At 42.3% G+C, this 16,644-nt stretch overlaps 1 protein-coding gene across 4 annotated transcripts in view; it reads left to right on the top strand.

The window, feature by feature from the left end:
- Positions 1-13,244: 13,244 nt before the first annotated feature.
- Positions 13,245-16,644, top strand: part of SLC16A9 (solute carrier family 16 member 9) — a 44,979-nt gene continuing 41,579 nt past the window's right edge. For 2 of the 4 annotated variants that reach the window (XM_032252548.1, XM_032252545.1), the window contains exon 1: positions 13,527-14,131. The gene's annotated coding sequence lies outside the window, so the exon portion shown is untranslated. Of the gene's footprint in view, positions 13,345-13,526; positions 14,132-14,170; positions 14,501-16,644 lie in introns of those variants that run through there. The other 2 variants (XM_032252546.1, XM_032252547.1) reach the window with 2 other exon arrangements.

Here is a 16,644-nt window from a genome sequence, read left to right as displayed (position 1 = left end):
GCCTTCTCAGCCATGTGGAACTGTGAGTCAATTAAACCTCTTTTCTTTATAAATTACCCAGTCTCGGGTATGTCTTTAATAGTAGCATGAGAACAGACTCTCACACTGCTAATAAACACACTACAGAAGCCCAGTGTGACTACAGCTTAGTGAGTTGTGGGCAGCTAATTTTTCAGGATTGATAAAAATCAGCTTCTGCATAACTTCTCTGACATTTATCCTGCAACGTGGATGGTTAGGGAAAACTTCCAATGGCAGAAGATAGAGCTTCTCTATGTATTGTTCTTTGTTTTTTCTTTGAGATGGAGTCTCGCTCCGTCACGCAGACTGGAGTACATGATACAATCCAGGTTTACTGTAACCTCCGTCTCCCGGGTTCAAGTGATTCTCCCTGCCTCAGTCTCCCAAGTAGCTGGGATTACAGGTGCACACCACCACGCCCAGCTAATTTTTGTATTTTTAGTAGAGACAGGGTTTTGCCATGTTGTCCAGGCTGGTCTCAAACTCCTGACCTTAGATGATCTGCCCACCTCGGCCTCCCAAAGTGCTGGGATTATAGGCGTGAGCCATCGCACCTGGCCCTATGTATTGTTCTGTGTCCTTTCTGGTAGCATATGTCACAATTTAAACAGTGAATCCTCTCTCTGAAGGTTGTGATTTTTCATGGTTATTCCAAGCTGATCTTGTCTGACCCCTAACTTGCCACAATATTAAGCAGCTCTGTTGCTCTACTAGATTAATTGAAAGGCTGTGTTTTTCTGACTTTTTTTTTTTTTAGATGGAATTTCACTCTGCCATCAGGCTGGAGTGCTGTAGCATGACCTCGGCTCACCGCAACCTCCGACTCTCTGGTTCAAGCAATTCTCCTGCCTTAGCCTCCTGAATAGCTGGGACTACAGGAATGCACCACCATGCCCAGCTAATTTTTGTATTTTTAGCAGAGATGGGATTTCACCATGTTGGCCAGGGTGGTCTTAATTTCCTGAACTTGTGGTCCGCCTGCCTCGGCCTCCCAAAATGCTGGGATTACAGGTGTGACCCACTGCACCTGGCCTTTCTGACGTATTTTTTAAAACCACAAGCAAAGCTAAAATTACATCTGGTTTTTTTTTTTTTAGTAAGAGCTTTATTGAGATATAATTCAGATATTATACAATTCAATTGACATATATGGATGTGTAGAATCAATATTGTGAAAATGATAATACTGCCAAAAGCAATCTACAAATTCAATGCAATTTTCATCAAAATATCACCATCATTCTTCACAGAACTGGAATAAACAATACTAAAATTCATATGGAGCCAAAAAAAGAGCCCCCATTGCCAAAGAAAGATTAAGCAAAAAGAAAAAATCTGGAGGCATCATATTACCTGACTTCAAACTATACTATAAGCTCATAGTCACCAAAACAGCATGGTACTAGTATAAAAATAGGCACATAGGCCAATGGAACAGAGGAGAAAACCAAGAAATAAATCCAAGCACTTACATCCAACTGATCTTCGACAAAGCAAAGAAAAACATAAAGTGGAGGAAGGATACCCTATTCAGCAAATGGTGCTGGGATAACTGGCAAGCCACATGTAGAAGAATGAAACTGGAGCTTTGTCTCTTACTTTATGCACAAATCAACTCAAGATGGCTGAAAGACTTAAATGTAAGACCTTAAACCATAAAAATTCTAGAAGATAACATTGGAAAAACCCTTATCGACGTTGGCTTAGTCAAAGATTTCATGAACTGGAACCCAAAAGCAAATGCAACAATAACAAAGATAAATAAATGGTACTTAATTAAACTAAAAAGCTTCAGCGCAGCAAAAGAAACAATCAGCAGAGTAAACAGACAACCCACAGAGTGGGAGAAAATCTTCACAACCTATACATTTGACAAAGGACCAATATCCAGAATGTACAAGGAACTCAAATAAATTAGCAAGAAAAAAAAAAAATCCCATCAAAAAGTGGGCTAAGGACATGAATAGACAGTTCTCAAAAGAAGATACACAAATGGCCAACAAATGTTTGAAAAAATGCTCAACGTCACTAATGAGCAGAGAAATGCAAATCAAAACCACAATGTAATATCTCCTTGCTCCTGCAAGAATGGCTGTAATTCTTGTAATCAAATAATAATAGATGTTGGCATGGACGTGGTGAAAAGAGAACACTTTCACACTACTGGTGGGAATATAAACTAGTACAATCACTATAGAAAATAGTGTGGAGATTCCTTAAAGAGCTAAAAGCAGAACTACCATTTGATCCAGCAATTTCACTACTGGGTATCTACCCAGAAGAAAAGAAGTCATTATTCAAAAAACATACTTGACATGTATATAGCATGCATGTATATAGCAGCACAATTCATGACTGCAAAAAATATAGAACTAGCCCAAATGCCCATCAATCAACGAGTGGATAAGTAAATTGTAATATGTGTGTGTGTGTGTGTGTGTGTGTGTGTGTGTGTGTAAACCATGGAATATTACTCAGCCGTAAAAAGGAATGAAACAATGGCATTTGCAGTAACCTGGATGGAATTGGAGACCATTATTCTAAGTGAGGCAATTCAGGAGTGGAAAACCAAACATCGTTATGTTCTCATTCATAAGTGGGAACTAAGCTATGAGTATGCAAAGGCATAAGAATGATACATTGGACATTGAGGACTTGGGGGAAAGGGTGGGGGGTGGTGAGGAATGAAAGACTACACAATGGGTACAGTGTCCACTGCTCCAGTGATGGATACACTGAAATCCCAGAAATCACCACTAAAGAACTTATTCATATAAAAATAAAATAAAGGAGCTGGGCACAGTGGCTCACCCCTGTAAGCCCAGCACTTTGGGAGGCCAAGGCGGGCAGATCATGAGGTCAAGAGATTGAGACCATCCTGGCCAACATGGTGAAACCCCATCTGTACTGAAAATACAAAAATTAGCCGGGTGTGTTAGTGGACACCTGTAGTCCCAGTTCCTCAAGAGGCTGAGGCAGGAGAATCGCTTGAACCCGGGAGGCGGAGGTTGCAGTGAACTGAGATTGAACCACTGCACTCCAGCCTGGCAACAGAGCGAGAGAGACTCCATCTAAAAAAAAAAAAAAGGAGAAAAAAAATCAGCAAACAATAAAAGCAGAAAAACAAAACAACAACACAAAACCACACACACACACACACACACACACACACACACAAGCAGAGCTAAAGTTACATCTGCTGTATTTTTTTTAGTAACAGCTTTTTTGAGATATAGTTCATATGCCATACAATTCACTTGATGTAGAATTGACATACACTTTAAAGTGTACAATTCAATGTTTTTTAGCATATTTACAGAGTTGTGCAATCATCGTCACAATCAATTTTAGAAAATTTCACCATCCTAAAAGGAAACCCCATGCCCATTAGTACACTTAAGAAGCTTCTCCACCTTTTCCCCCAAACAGGACCCCAAGACCCCTCCCCAGCCCTAGGCAACCAGTCATCTTCTTTCTGTCTCTATAGATTTACCTAAATTCTGTGATGTTCATATAAAGGAATTATATAACGTGTAGCCTTTCCTGTCTGGCTTCTTTCCACTTAGTATTTATAAGTACTTTTGCACTTATAAATTGTAACATTTATAAGTACTTGTACAGCAGAATAATATTCCATTGTATGGATATACCACATTTTCTTTATTTGTTCATCAGTCAATGGGCATTTGGGTTGTTTCCACTTTTTGGTTAATGTGAATAATGCTGCTATGAACATTCACACACAAGTCTTTGTGAGGGCATGTTTTCATTTTTCTTGGTTAAATACCCAGGAGTGGAAACTATTGGCTCATATGGTGACTCTATCTTTAACCTTCTGAGGAACTGCCAGACTATTTTACAAAGTGGCTGCCCCATTTTTATAGTTTTTGAAAATATTTTCTCCTAATCTGTAGGAGGGGAAGCACATTTTTGACACCTGATAATTCAGCATTTCATATGTTAAATAGACAGATTATGAAATAAAGAAATTTTTTTTAAAATGAAAGTTTTAAAACCAACCAAAGTAAGAAGTTTGAGTTTTAAAACTTTCATTTATTTTCTTTAAATTTCTCTTTTATGTCATCTAGTAATAACATACCTTATTATTGGGGTTCCTTATTACCCGTTGCATATTAAATTATTAATTACGTAAGAAATCTCACACATTTTCTTCAAGTGCCTGAGGTCAAGTAATGAAGAGCCAAGTTAACATGAGCTACTTTTTCATGGACAGTCATTACATTTATTTACCTACTAAATCACTGGGTCCCTACACTACGCCTGGCATGTGTGCGGTGCCGAATATTTGCTTTGTTATTTTATACTTTAAGAGATTACCTTTTTACTGCAGGGTTGGAGGAACACTGTGTACTACAAGTAATTATCATAGCTAATTTTCCACAAGCAGATTATTTGCATACTGAGTGTTTTGCTTTGGTTATTCATTAGTTACATACTTCTTTTCTTTTCTTTTTTTTTTTTTTTTGAGACGCAGTTTCACTCTTGTTACCCAGGCTGGAGTGAAATGGCGCGATCTCGGCTCACCGCAACCTCCGCCTCCTGGGTTCAGGCAATTCTCCTGCCTCAGCCTCCTGAGTCGCTGGGATTACAGGCACGCGCCACCATGCCCAGCTAATGTTTTGTATTTTTAGTAGAGACGGGGTTTCACCATGTTGACCAGGATGGTCTCGAAACATACCTCTTTTCATAAAATATGCCATTTGGGCCACACTTGGTAAGTCAATCTTTTTGCAAATTACATTTGTCAGCACCACAGGAGTTCCATTAGGTATTTATTTTTCCACCTCATAGCAATGTTCATTTCTTAATTTATTTGGTATATATTGTAATACTATTGGCTAGAGAACCTATTGAAAAATAATCTTGACTAGCCAAAGAAAAGTTGAACTAGTAGCCTTTCCAAGAACTACATCTAAGGCAGAATCCAATCCTTTACTTCATTAAGACCACAGTTGACAGAAGATGTACCCGAGTTACAGAAATATTGATGTGATGTGGAAGAAGGGTGTTGCCTGAGGAGAGATTTAATTCTATTTAAATTCACATTAAAAGGCCACGTTTCAGACTAGTTTGGTCTCTAGACTTTGATTCTCTGAACTGGTTACCATACCTGCTTGTCACTACAGAAACTTCCTGGATGAATTTGAATAACCCAGATGCCAGTTGTGTAATGGAGATAAAAGAATAGTGTATATGACACCCATTCGTAGTCATTGTAAATTTGTCAATAGATAGACTTTTCTTCTTTTAACTTTAGGGAAAGTAGGTTCAGAACCTTACTTGCCATGGGTTCTTTGGTATACTCACGACAGCAAGTACTCAGATAACACTTCCTTACCAGGTGTTAGGCTGTTCCGAACACTTTTTCTGGTTTAATTCAAGAATCTTCACAACTACCATATGAGGTAGATATTATTTTGCCCATTTTATAGATGATGAAACAGGCACAAAGAAGGTAGGAACCCTCACCAAGATTACGAAGCAAATAGGCATCCTTGGCTTCAGGGTCTGTGCTGTTGTCCTATATGTCCTCTGCTTCTTTTAACCTCTTGGGATTTCTGTTTCTTTATCTAAAAAATTAGAAGATTCAATCCTACATTGAATATGAGGTTGCACCTGCTAATCTCCAGGGTCCTTTTCCTAAGACTCAGGCTCAGATTCAGCAGTCTCAAAAAGAGCATTCATGACCATGTGTGACTAAGAGAAATAATCAAGACAAAAAATCCCTAGGAATTAAAACACCCAGAAGCAAGCTCTTTGTGCCTCCAGGGATGTCTGAAGGACCACATTCAATAAAAGAAAATGCCTATAATTATCATTGTTCATGATGTTGACCCTTAATTCAGCCTTAGATTGGTGGGTACCAGAGTCTTTGTGATGGATCCAAGTATTTGTACTGTGGGTCATACCTCTCTGTAGATTTGGAAACATAATGACTTTTCATTTAAATACACAACGATAGATTTGGTTGAGGATAAAGGAACTATTGGCATGCTTCTATCTGAGCCAGCTGTACCCCAAGAATTTAACAGATGTTAGCTTCTTATTGCCAAAATATATTGCCTCTCTTTTTTTTTCCTAAGACCTCTTTAGCCTAATCATCAATTTCTGATTCTTCTTGGTTAGGACAGGCCTATTTCCAGTGAAACTTTCGCACTTGCTTTATCAGACACCATTCCTCAGTGTACTGGTATCTCACAGGTTTTCCACTTTTTGTTTCTCTTGCATCTCTTTAGTGATCTATGATTATATTTTCCAAGTCACATATCAAGCAACTGAATAGTTTTGTACCATTTCTAGTTGCAAATGAAATCTTGAAGATGTATTTTAGATTCAACAATGCTGGAGTTTCACGAACTTTTTGTGTGTTATTGGAATGATGAGACCTCATATTTGAAATTGGAACTATCGGCCAGGTGCAGTGGCTCACACCTATAATCCTAGCACTTTGGGAGGCCAAGGTGGGTGGATCGCCTGAGGTCAGGAGTTCAAGACCAGCCTGGCCATCACAGTGAAATCCCATCTTTTTTTAAGAAAAGAAAGAAATTGGAACTATCCTAGAGGATTCTGCAATGTGAGGCACACTTCCCTCATTTTCTAGCAATTCTTTGTTCTTATTATTCTAAATTCTAATTGGAAATCCAGGAACTACCTTAGACCTTTCTCTTTACTAATCACAGCAACTACCAGTTGTGTGGTACCTCTCAATCTTCAAATTGGTCCATTTAACATTTTATAATTTTATAGATTTTAAGTTTTCCTATCTTTTGTCTCAACTATTATATCAGCTTTCTAAATAGTCTCCTTCCCAGTCAGTGCACCCTCCAACAAGGTAACTTGTGTTTCAAGTTATCACCTTGAAACACAAATTCAACCATGTCCTTCCTCTGTTTAGAGTATTTCAGTGGCTCCCCTTTTCTGAATAACCTTCATCTGAAGATGCGAACTTCCATGGTCTAAACCATCATAGAGAACATTTGTTGTTTTCTTGCTAGCCAGCATCCCAGTTTGTTTATGGAGACTCATCTCTCCCCTAATGAGTACTCTCAAAGTGCCCTGTCTTTCCCTACCTTAGAGATGGTTACATGGCCCAAGTCAAGCCAGTCACACTTTCTTCTGGGAATTTGAATCTTGAATAAAACCCTGCAAGGATGGAGCTCATTAATTTTCTCATGAGGATATGTAGTCCCTACCAATGAGATCTCTAAATGGACATGGGTCCTTCCAAGTTTTCCAATTTATGCTATCCTGCCAAGAGATGGGAACTGTTATCTGCATTTAAAAGCCCTATGCTTGTTTACCTTCCACTTCCCACAAATACTCTGATTTTAATCATTTGTAATAATCCACTGTAATTCCCTAGCATACCATGGGAGTCTTTCATGTCATGAAGACTTTGCAGATCTCCTTTCTGTCTTGGAATGCCTCCCTGTCAAGCCAAGCAGTGCCTCGGACTCTGTGTTTCTTTAACATAGTACAGGTTCCCTGATTGGGGGTGGTTAGCCCATACTGGTAATTATTGTCAGTCTTCTTTCCTAGATTGCAACCTCCTTTGTTTTATATGATGCATGGCACAAAATAAACAAGATTTATTATTTTATTTTAATTTTTGTTTTTTGAAACAGGATCTCACTCTGTGGCCCAGGCTGGAGTGCAGTGGCACAATTTCTGCTTACTGCAACCTCTGCCTCCCAGGTTCAACTGATTATCATGCCTCAGCCTCTTGAGTAGCTTTTTTTTTTGTATTTTTAGTAGAGATGGGGTTTTTCCATGTTGACCAGGCTGGTCTTGAACTCCTGACCTCAATGATCTACCTGCCTCAGCCTCCCAAAGTGCCGGGATTACAGGTGTGAGCCGCCATGCCCAGGCTACAAGAATTATTTGATGAATGAATAAATAAAATTACAGTATATCTTGTAGTTCATAATGGGAATTTATAGTATGGATAATAAATAAGGTGCATCTCCAGAACCGAAGAAAAGGATAGAAGGTTTAAGATAGCAGAATGAACATAAAATTCACGAGACTGACCATAGGAGAATTGCTGATGAAATTAGGGCAAATTTATTAAAGTAGGAGTGATGGGGCCGGGCGCGGTGGCTCACGCCTGTAATCCCAGCACTGTGGGAGGCCGAGGCGGGTGGATCACGAGGTCAAGAGATCGAGACCATCCTGGTCAACATGGTGAAACCCCGTCTCTACTAAAACTACAAAACATTAGCTGGGCATGGTGGCGCGTGCCTGTAATCCCAGCTATTGAGGAGGTTGAGGCAGGAGAATTGCCTGAACCCAGGAGGCGGAGGTTGCAGTGAGCCGAGATCGCGCCATTGCACTCCAGCCTGGGTAACAAGAGTGAAACTGCGTCTCAAAAAAAAAAAAAAAAAAAAAGTAGGAGTGATGATAATGATGATGAAGAACATACAAATACAGAGCATGTATGTTACTAGCTAAGTAGTTTCTAATTAGGTAAGTAGTTTTAAAATATCATTTTTATTTTATTTACTTATTTATTTTTAGAGTCAGGGGCCTTACCTTACTATGTTGCCCAGGCTGGACTCAAACTTCTGAGCTTCAGCAATTTTCCTGCCTTAGCTTCCCAATAGCTGGGACTACAGACATGTGCCACCACACCCAGTTGAAAATGTTATTTTTAGCCAAGAGCAAAGAGAGAGTTGAGGGTATTTTATTTGCTCTACACCCATTTTGATGCTTTGTCTCTGGGAATAAACCAACTTCCTTCCCAATTCCAGCCCCCTTCAGGTGCTGCTAGCCCGGGCCCTGGGCACACTAGGTCTTTCCTTTGTCACTGAAGTCCTGGGAGCAGGCCTTATGATTTCTTTGCCTTATGATTTCTTTATTTGACTACCTGGGATGAATCCTGTTTCCTGCTCAGACCCTAATACACTGCGTATAGTAATTTCTTTAAAATATGAGCTTTGGTTTTTGGATTAAATTATTAACATTAAATAATTAAGATTAAATTATTAAATTATCAAGTAGATGACTATTAATTATATGAAAACAAACATGAATATTGAGAAGGCAGGATTCAGAAACATCTTCAAAATAAAGCAGACTGGGCGTGGTGGCTTATGCCTATAATCCCAGCACTTTGGGAGGCAGAGGCAGGAGGGTCACTTGAGCCCCGGAGTTTGAGATCAGCCTGGGCAATATAGTGAGACCCTGTCTATACTTCCCCCAATACACACACAATTAGCTGAGCATAATGCTGCTTGCCTGTGGTCCCAGCTACTTGGGAGGCAGAAGTGGGAGGATCACTTGAGCCTGAGAGGTTGCGGTTGCAGTGAACCAAAATCATGCCACTGCACTCCTGCCTGGGCAACAGAGACCTTGCCTCAAACAAAACGAAACAAAAAACACCAGAACTGACCAACCAACCAAACAAAAACCATAAAGCAGGGGACACATTTCATATCTACAGCAAGTTGCTTGGCTCTAGTTTGAAATAACTCCCAAGTACTTTGATAGAAAAGTGTATGTATCTCTGCAATGTGGTAAGTGGTAGAAACAGATGAGCAAACCATTCTATGTGAGCGCAGCCTGGGATTGGGTAAATGGAGGACAATTCATGCATCCTTTTAGATTGCTTCTGTCTGCATTGATTTCAGTCTGCACTGATTTTATTGATTTAAATACTGTTAACTGCTTGACTACTTTTTTCCCCCAAGGGTATGCTTTTTCCTGTATAATTCACTTTCATGGGTTAGTTGCCTTCTTCTAAATTATTCCCAAGAAATCAAAATTGCAGCCTGTTGAATAGATAGCTCTAAGGTGACCATATTTTCCAAATAAAAATTATTTACTTAATGAAACAGGGGCAAACTCTTTGGACTATCTACAAATTTTAGGCAGTATGGACCCTGTACATAGAGTAAAAGTCATGCTCTTCTCTTACATAAGGTAATGAGGAAGAGAAGAAGGCTAAAATTTAACACTTTGAACTGAAACCTGTTGCTGTCTGAAACTTTATGTAATACATCTAAGTCAAATACTCAGGCAAAAGCACATTTAAAAAACTGGCACTATTTCATAAAAAGATTTGATTTGCTCATCTCGTGTTTATATTTATATAGTATTCATCTACTCCACCTGTATTTTCACAAGAAGAAATTGGATCCATTGGTACATTTGAACTCCACACCCCGCCTTTTGTAGTAAACCCTTCTTCCTTAGTGATGACACTGTAGATCATGTAAGCTGAATTTGTAACACCTATGATTCTATGAGTGGATTTAAAATGTGGGAAATGGCTTTAAACTGTCCTGGACACATGCAGAAATTTTCTCTTCCTCTTCTTCAATGCACTTTTGGGAACCTGCTATGTGCCAGGTACTCCGCTGGAGCCTGGTATAAAGCTTTGTAAGCACAGCTGGAGGTCCTACATTTTGTGTGGACTCACATCTACTGTGTCTGCCTGTCTCAGTCACTTTGGTGCCCTCTAACCTCATTAGGCCTTAATTTTTCTTATACATGAGGATATGTACATTCTGTATAATTTTGTTTCTGATTTCCATTTTCATGAGAATTTAGAGTGACGGTTCAGAGCAGGGTCACTGAGGTTTGTGGGTCAAGATGGCCAGGGAGAGACCTATGTTAGTTCTAGCTAAATAATTATAAGCTTACTTGGCTCAGAGTACACTGAAGTTTATACACCAAACTAAACTATATTATTGGTGCAGTTAATTAGAAGTCAAGTGGCAACAGGAGGCCTAAGGTAAAGACCATTCGAGAGCGCAGTAACACCAGGGAACACCGGGGTGGTTGCAGAACAGGCAATACTGCCCTGGTCCCACAAATGACTTCTCAACATGGAAACTACATGAAGGTCTCATAAAGAGGGCTTGTGCAAAGATCTCTGAGAAGGGAGGCGACCTCTGCTCACAAGATCAGGGAGGGTCTTTGCAGATGGGAGCTGGCAAAGGAGGAGAAAAGCCTTACAAGGCAGAGATCACAGAATGCCTCAGGCTCTGCCTAGGTTCTTGGAATATGGAGTAATTTTAATTGCTCTATGCCCTCAATGCTCAGGAGATAAAAGCCCCTTGATGCATTGGGTGCGGTCAGACCAGGTGGCTCCTCATCCGCTATACTTCTGATACATTGGCACCCTGATAACAATCAGTGATAAACTCAGAGTACTAGTTTAGCATGTCTTAGAAGGATCTCAAATGCTGTTAAATGCTCAGCGCACAAGTTTAGCTTGTCTTAGAAGGATCTCAAGTGCTTCCCACCCATTTTACCTATCCCTCCACCCTTCCCTCCACACCCATAAGATCAATGAGATTATGCACATAATAAAAGTGTTTGGAGCCCGGAGCTCGGGGCCAACACGGTTCCCACACTGGTGTTGTTTCCCTGGACCCATGCTGTAAACTCTACTCTTGTGTCTCTGTCTTTGTTTCCTTTTCTCAATCCCTCGTCACCACCGGGACTAAGGGTGCCCACGTGCGGGGTTGGGCTGGTTCCCAACAGAGGTTCAAACCTTAGCTTCACCTCTCGTTATGTGATTGAGGGCAAATTATTTAGCTTCTCTCTAGTTCTTGTTCATTATTGGCAAAAGGCAGGTGAGAATAGTAGAACCTTCTTAGGTTTCTTGTGAAGCTTTAAATTAGTGTAAGAAGTCAGTTCTCATTGTTAGCTCTCCCCAGCCTTGAATCATTTTTCTAAAGTAGGTTGGGAAGAGTACAGGCTTAACAATCAGCCAGGCCAGTCTCAAAATCCCACTCCATCACTGACCCACTGAGTGACTCAGCAAGTAACTTAGCCTCTCTGAACCCCAGTGTCATCATCTGTAAAATGAAGATACCAATACTTAACCAGTCTGGGCATGGTGGCTCATGGCTATATCCCAACACTTTGGGAGGCCAAGAAGGTAGGATCACTTGAGCCCAGCTGTTTGAGATCAGCCTGATCTCGAACACCTGGGCTAGATGGCAAGACTCAGTCCCTACAAAAAACTTTTTTAATTAGCTGGATGTTGTGGTGCATACCTGTAGCCTAGCTACTTAGGTGGCTAAGGTGAAGGATCCCTTGAGCCTAGGGGTTTGAGGATGAAGTGAACCGAGATCATGCCACTGCACTCGTCTTGTTGAGAAGTAAGACCACGTCTCTAAAAAACTAAATGAAACAACACCATTTATTTATCTTCCCCATTTCCACCCCCCTCAAAAAAAAAAAAACAAAAAAAAAACTTCAGTCAAATAGTATGATAAAAGATAAAGCCAGGAAAATATGAAATGGTATTCTGGAGAACTGCAAACAAAAATACAATATATTATATCTTTAAGGTCACTTTAAACATTTGAAAAATTGTCCTTTTAAACAAAAGCTCTATAAGCATAAGAGAGAATGATTTATCCACTTTTATTATTTTCTGACCATTTATCATTTAGAGTGTGAGAGAATAAATTGGAATTAATAGAATGATTTACGGATAGATCTCCAAGCCAACTGCTATAAAAGCCACAAAGTCAGTTTTCTTTCATTGTTTTTATTACAAAGTGTAGTCGTAGTTGGTCTTCGTAGCTATGCTGTCACTCATAACAGGAGAAGAACATCATGTGAAAAGATAAGAAACCTGCATGGTGTGATAAGTCAGAGAGGAAAGTCTGGTCAGCCAGGCAAGCACTGGACCAGTGAATCGAGTGTTGGTCAAGTGCACCACCTTCCCCTGACCTTATGACACCTTGCTCTGCCCTCTGCGTTTTGTGTTTCTGCTTCCTTGCTGGGATAAGGACCAAAGAACTTTAGGTTAATTTCTCCATCCATCTCATTCTCTGAAGGACTAAGGTGGCAAATAGTTTAAGAAAGGGAGACCTTAGACCATTTCACAAATTATGAAGCTCTTTACAAGTGCTTCCTAATAACAATATAAAGCAAAGAATGGCTTCCTTTAGTTGACACCTCTGCATCAACTTTTTAATTTTATTTTATTTTAATTTTTCTTATTATTATTTTTTAAAATAAAGACAGGGTTTCGTCATTGTTGGTCAGGCTGGTCTTGAACTCCCGACCTCAGGTGATCTGCCCGCCTTTCATTACCTTTCAGCCAAAGATAGTAATGTCAATGGTAGTATTGTTGGAGCAGTTCACCTGCGGGACAGACTGAACGTCCTTAGAAGCAGCCTGTGTGTGTGTGTGTGTGTGTGTGTGTGCGCACCGCGGGACGCCCTCCTTTTCAGCCGAGCTGTCACAAAATACAGCACTTGGCATCCTCACTCCTCACTTCCCAGGAGCACCGACTCCACAAAGTTCTGGTGCCTGTTTCTCCGGGATCACTGCCAGGTGGGTATACAGCCCCGGCCAGGAGGGCGCCGGCGGCCCCGGGAGCCTGGGAGACCAAGTACTACTTGCATTCATTTCTAGACCCCGGCTCCCCGCAAAAGCTCGCGGTCCTTGGCAGGCTCCGCCCGGGCACGCGGTGGGCGGCAGGGGCACAGCGGCGCCTGGGGACGCGCGTGCGTGCGCACCGAGAGGGCGCCTGGCCGGCGGTGCCCACCTCTCTCGTGGCCTTGGTGGCTCCAGGCAGGGTAGGGCCGGGGCCGCGGCTCGGGCAGTGCCCTCCCTACTCTTGGCCGGGCCGGGAGCCGCGGGAGCAGGCGCAGTGCCCCTACCGCCCGCTTTTCCGCCTGCATCTCCTCCGCCCCCTCCTCCTCCTCCTTCCCCCAGCCACCCGCGCAGTCACAACCGGTTCAGACTGGCCAGGGTGCCCCGCAAAGAGAGACAAGGGAGAAAAAGACAACAGGAAAAACTCCGGGGAGGAGGAGGAGGAGGAGAAAGAGAAGGTGGAGCCCAGAGAAGGGGGCCGGCTCCCTCGCTCCATGTGGCCGCCGCCGCCGCGGGGTCGGTGGGGGCAGAGGGCGGCGGCTCCCCGGTCCGCGCGTAGCGGGACCGTTTGTCCAATACTCCGGCAGGAGCCAGGGCTGCTGCTGGCCCGGATAAATAGCCGCCCGGCCGGCCAGGAGCTGCAGGGGAGAGCGGCGGCCGCGGTCCCACCTCACCACCAGCCCGGCTGCCCTGGGCACTGCGCCGCGTGCTGAGCCCCGGAGGCCCCGCCGAGGCTGGGACTCAGGTAATGGGCTGGAGCTTGCGGGGAGGGTGCCAAGGGTGGGGCAAGAAGTAACTCCGACTCCGAGTATTAGGAGGGGGCGGTGGAGCAGCGTGAAACCGGGTTTTTGTCTGGGGTGTATGCTGGGAGTTCGAGGTCCGCTGCGCGCCCGCGCCCGTCCCTTGCCACCCACTTTTTTGATGGGGTGCTTCTACAAAGTGGGCAGATTTCCCCGGGAATCTGAGGGCGGCATTTTGCACCTTCAGTTGGAGTTGAAAGAGAGAGGGGGTTCCTGGGGTGGTTCGGTGCCCCTCCCCCACGACCTGCCCTGGACTCCTGAGAGAGGTTCTAGGGCTGCTGGTGGAAGAGCAGGGAGAGGTGCACAAAATCCAGGTGGGCCTCTATTTCTCAGGGGACCGAACGGCCTCCAGCTGTCTTGGTCGGGAACGCGAGTAAGCAGGTGCCCCCGGAGGGTTGGGATTGGGGCACCCCGGGTATTATTGACATATGTGGAGCACAGCGCGCGGGGTGGGCGGATTCTGCATCGTGGCGCCCGGTTCAGCACCACCCGGCAGCCCCGGGCGAGCGCGGGAGCCCAGCCTTCGCCACTGCAGTAGGAGGCACCGGCACCTCTGGACCCTGAGCCAGAACTTGGGAGGACTTGGTGCTTAATGCCCCATCTTTGGTTCGCGCTAGGTAACCTGCTCTGGCTTCAGCAGCGCCCAGAGCCTTTCCAGAGAGCTGATAACCACGAACAAACTTGGCCGTCAAAAGTAAATCAATGCTTTACTTTGTTTTTTGGGTGTCTAATCCATCCAACGCAAACTATTCCGGAAGTTTAGTCAGGATTTACACTAAATATGTTACTTATGCAGTAAGTTATTCGATATAACACTTTTGATCAATTTTCGAGGCTACAATTTTGATGTGGTTTTAAAAAATATTGAATTAACTGAATATTAGTTCATATTGAAGGTGGATTCTCCCGTTCCCTGCACCCCACAGTTAGGATTTTCGGTTGTTTCATCAAATTCTGTAAATTGGTATGCCTTAACATTTTCTTATATTTGAGTTGGGTTCAGCTTTGAGAAATTCTTCAGGCAGGTATAGGCAGAGGGCTGAGGAAGCCAGAGAAGATTCCGAAGAGAAAGCATGATTACTTGTTGCATGATTATAGCCTCTTAAAATTTCTGATAGGAAAACCCTTCCACTTTCTGGACCAAATGCACAGTGGAGCCATTTTCTATTCTCTGTTGCAATAATTAATAATAAATATGTAAATTTATTAAATAAATGAATATCCATATCATTGTTAATACCCATACCATTGGGAGAAACTAGTCCCGGACCCCTCCCTCCCCCCCAAAAAAGGCCCTCGGAAGTAGGAATTAGATAATAAAATAGTTTAACCTGCAATTTTGTAACAACTCAGACTTTGAGCACCACTGATCCCCTAAGAACATCCCTCTTGGTTCTTACCTTTTGTGTGTAGGTGAGTGGGATACCGGTATCCTTCATATCTATAGGAGGAGCATTGGGCGGAGCCAAAGATACGAGAAGTGGATCAAGACACTAGGAAATCTTTTCTGGCTTCTGACTGAGTCTGAAATGGTGGTGGCAATTGGTTGGTGTCTGAATCTTTATCGGGACACATTATGGTGTTTCAGGGTGGATCTGGCCATGCAACTCGAGCTAGAGGATGACAACTAGACAGATGTGGTCACGTTTTCAAGTTTTACTTCCTCACTCCAACCTTTCCAACCCCTAATTAATGAATTAGATAATAAAAATTGTGTACATTTGTCATGCACAACACATTATTTTCAAATAGCAATGCATTGTAGAATGGCCCAACTAACATTACGTATGCATTATCTCGAATTTTTATCTTTTTTTTTTTTTTTTTTTTTTTTTTTGGTGTGGTGAGGACACTTAAAATCTATCATCTTCTTCTTTTTTTTTTTTAAAGATAGGGTTTCACCATAATGGCCAGGCTGGTCTTGAACTCCTGACCTCAGGTGATCCACCCACCTTGGCCTCCCAAGGTGCTAGGATTACAGGTGTGAGCCACCGCTCCTGTCCAAAATCTACCATCTTAACAGTTTCTCAAAATACAATACAATGTTATTAACTGTAGTCACTATGTTGCAAGATAGCTCTCCTGAACTTACTGCTCCTAACTGAAATTTTGTATCCTTTGATCAACATCTCTTCACCCCAATCCTAGTCACTGGTAACCAGGGTTCTATTCTCTACTTCTCTGACTTTAAGCATTTTAGATTCAAGTCTTTCTGTGCCTGTCTTATTTCACCTTATAATGTCCTTTAGGTTTGCCCATTTTGTCACAAATGACAGGATTTCCTCCTCTTTTCTCTTCTTTCTTTCATTTCTTTCTCTTTCTGCCCTTTCTTTTTCTTTCTTTTTTCCTTCCTTTCTTTCTTTCTGTTTTTTTTCTTTTTTTTTTTTTTTTCTTTTTTTTTTCTTTTTCTCTTGAGCCGGAGTCTCGCTCTTGTTACCCAGGCTGGAGTGCAATGGCG

The sequence above is a fragment of the Sapajus apella genome, unplaced genomic scaffold, assembly GCF_009761245.1.
Source record: "Sapajus apella isolate SASKATOON/1434 unplaced genomic scaffold, GSC_monkey_1.0 scaffold78, whole genome shotgun sequence".
NCBI lineage: Eukaryota > Metazoa > Chordata > Mammalia > Primates > Cebidae > Sapajus > Sapajus apella.
This window is presented reverse-complemented; position numbering and strand designations above follow the sequence as displayed.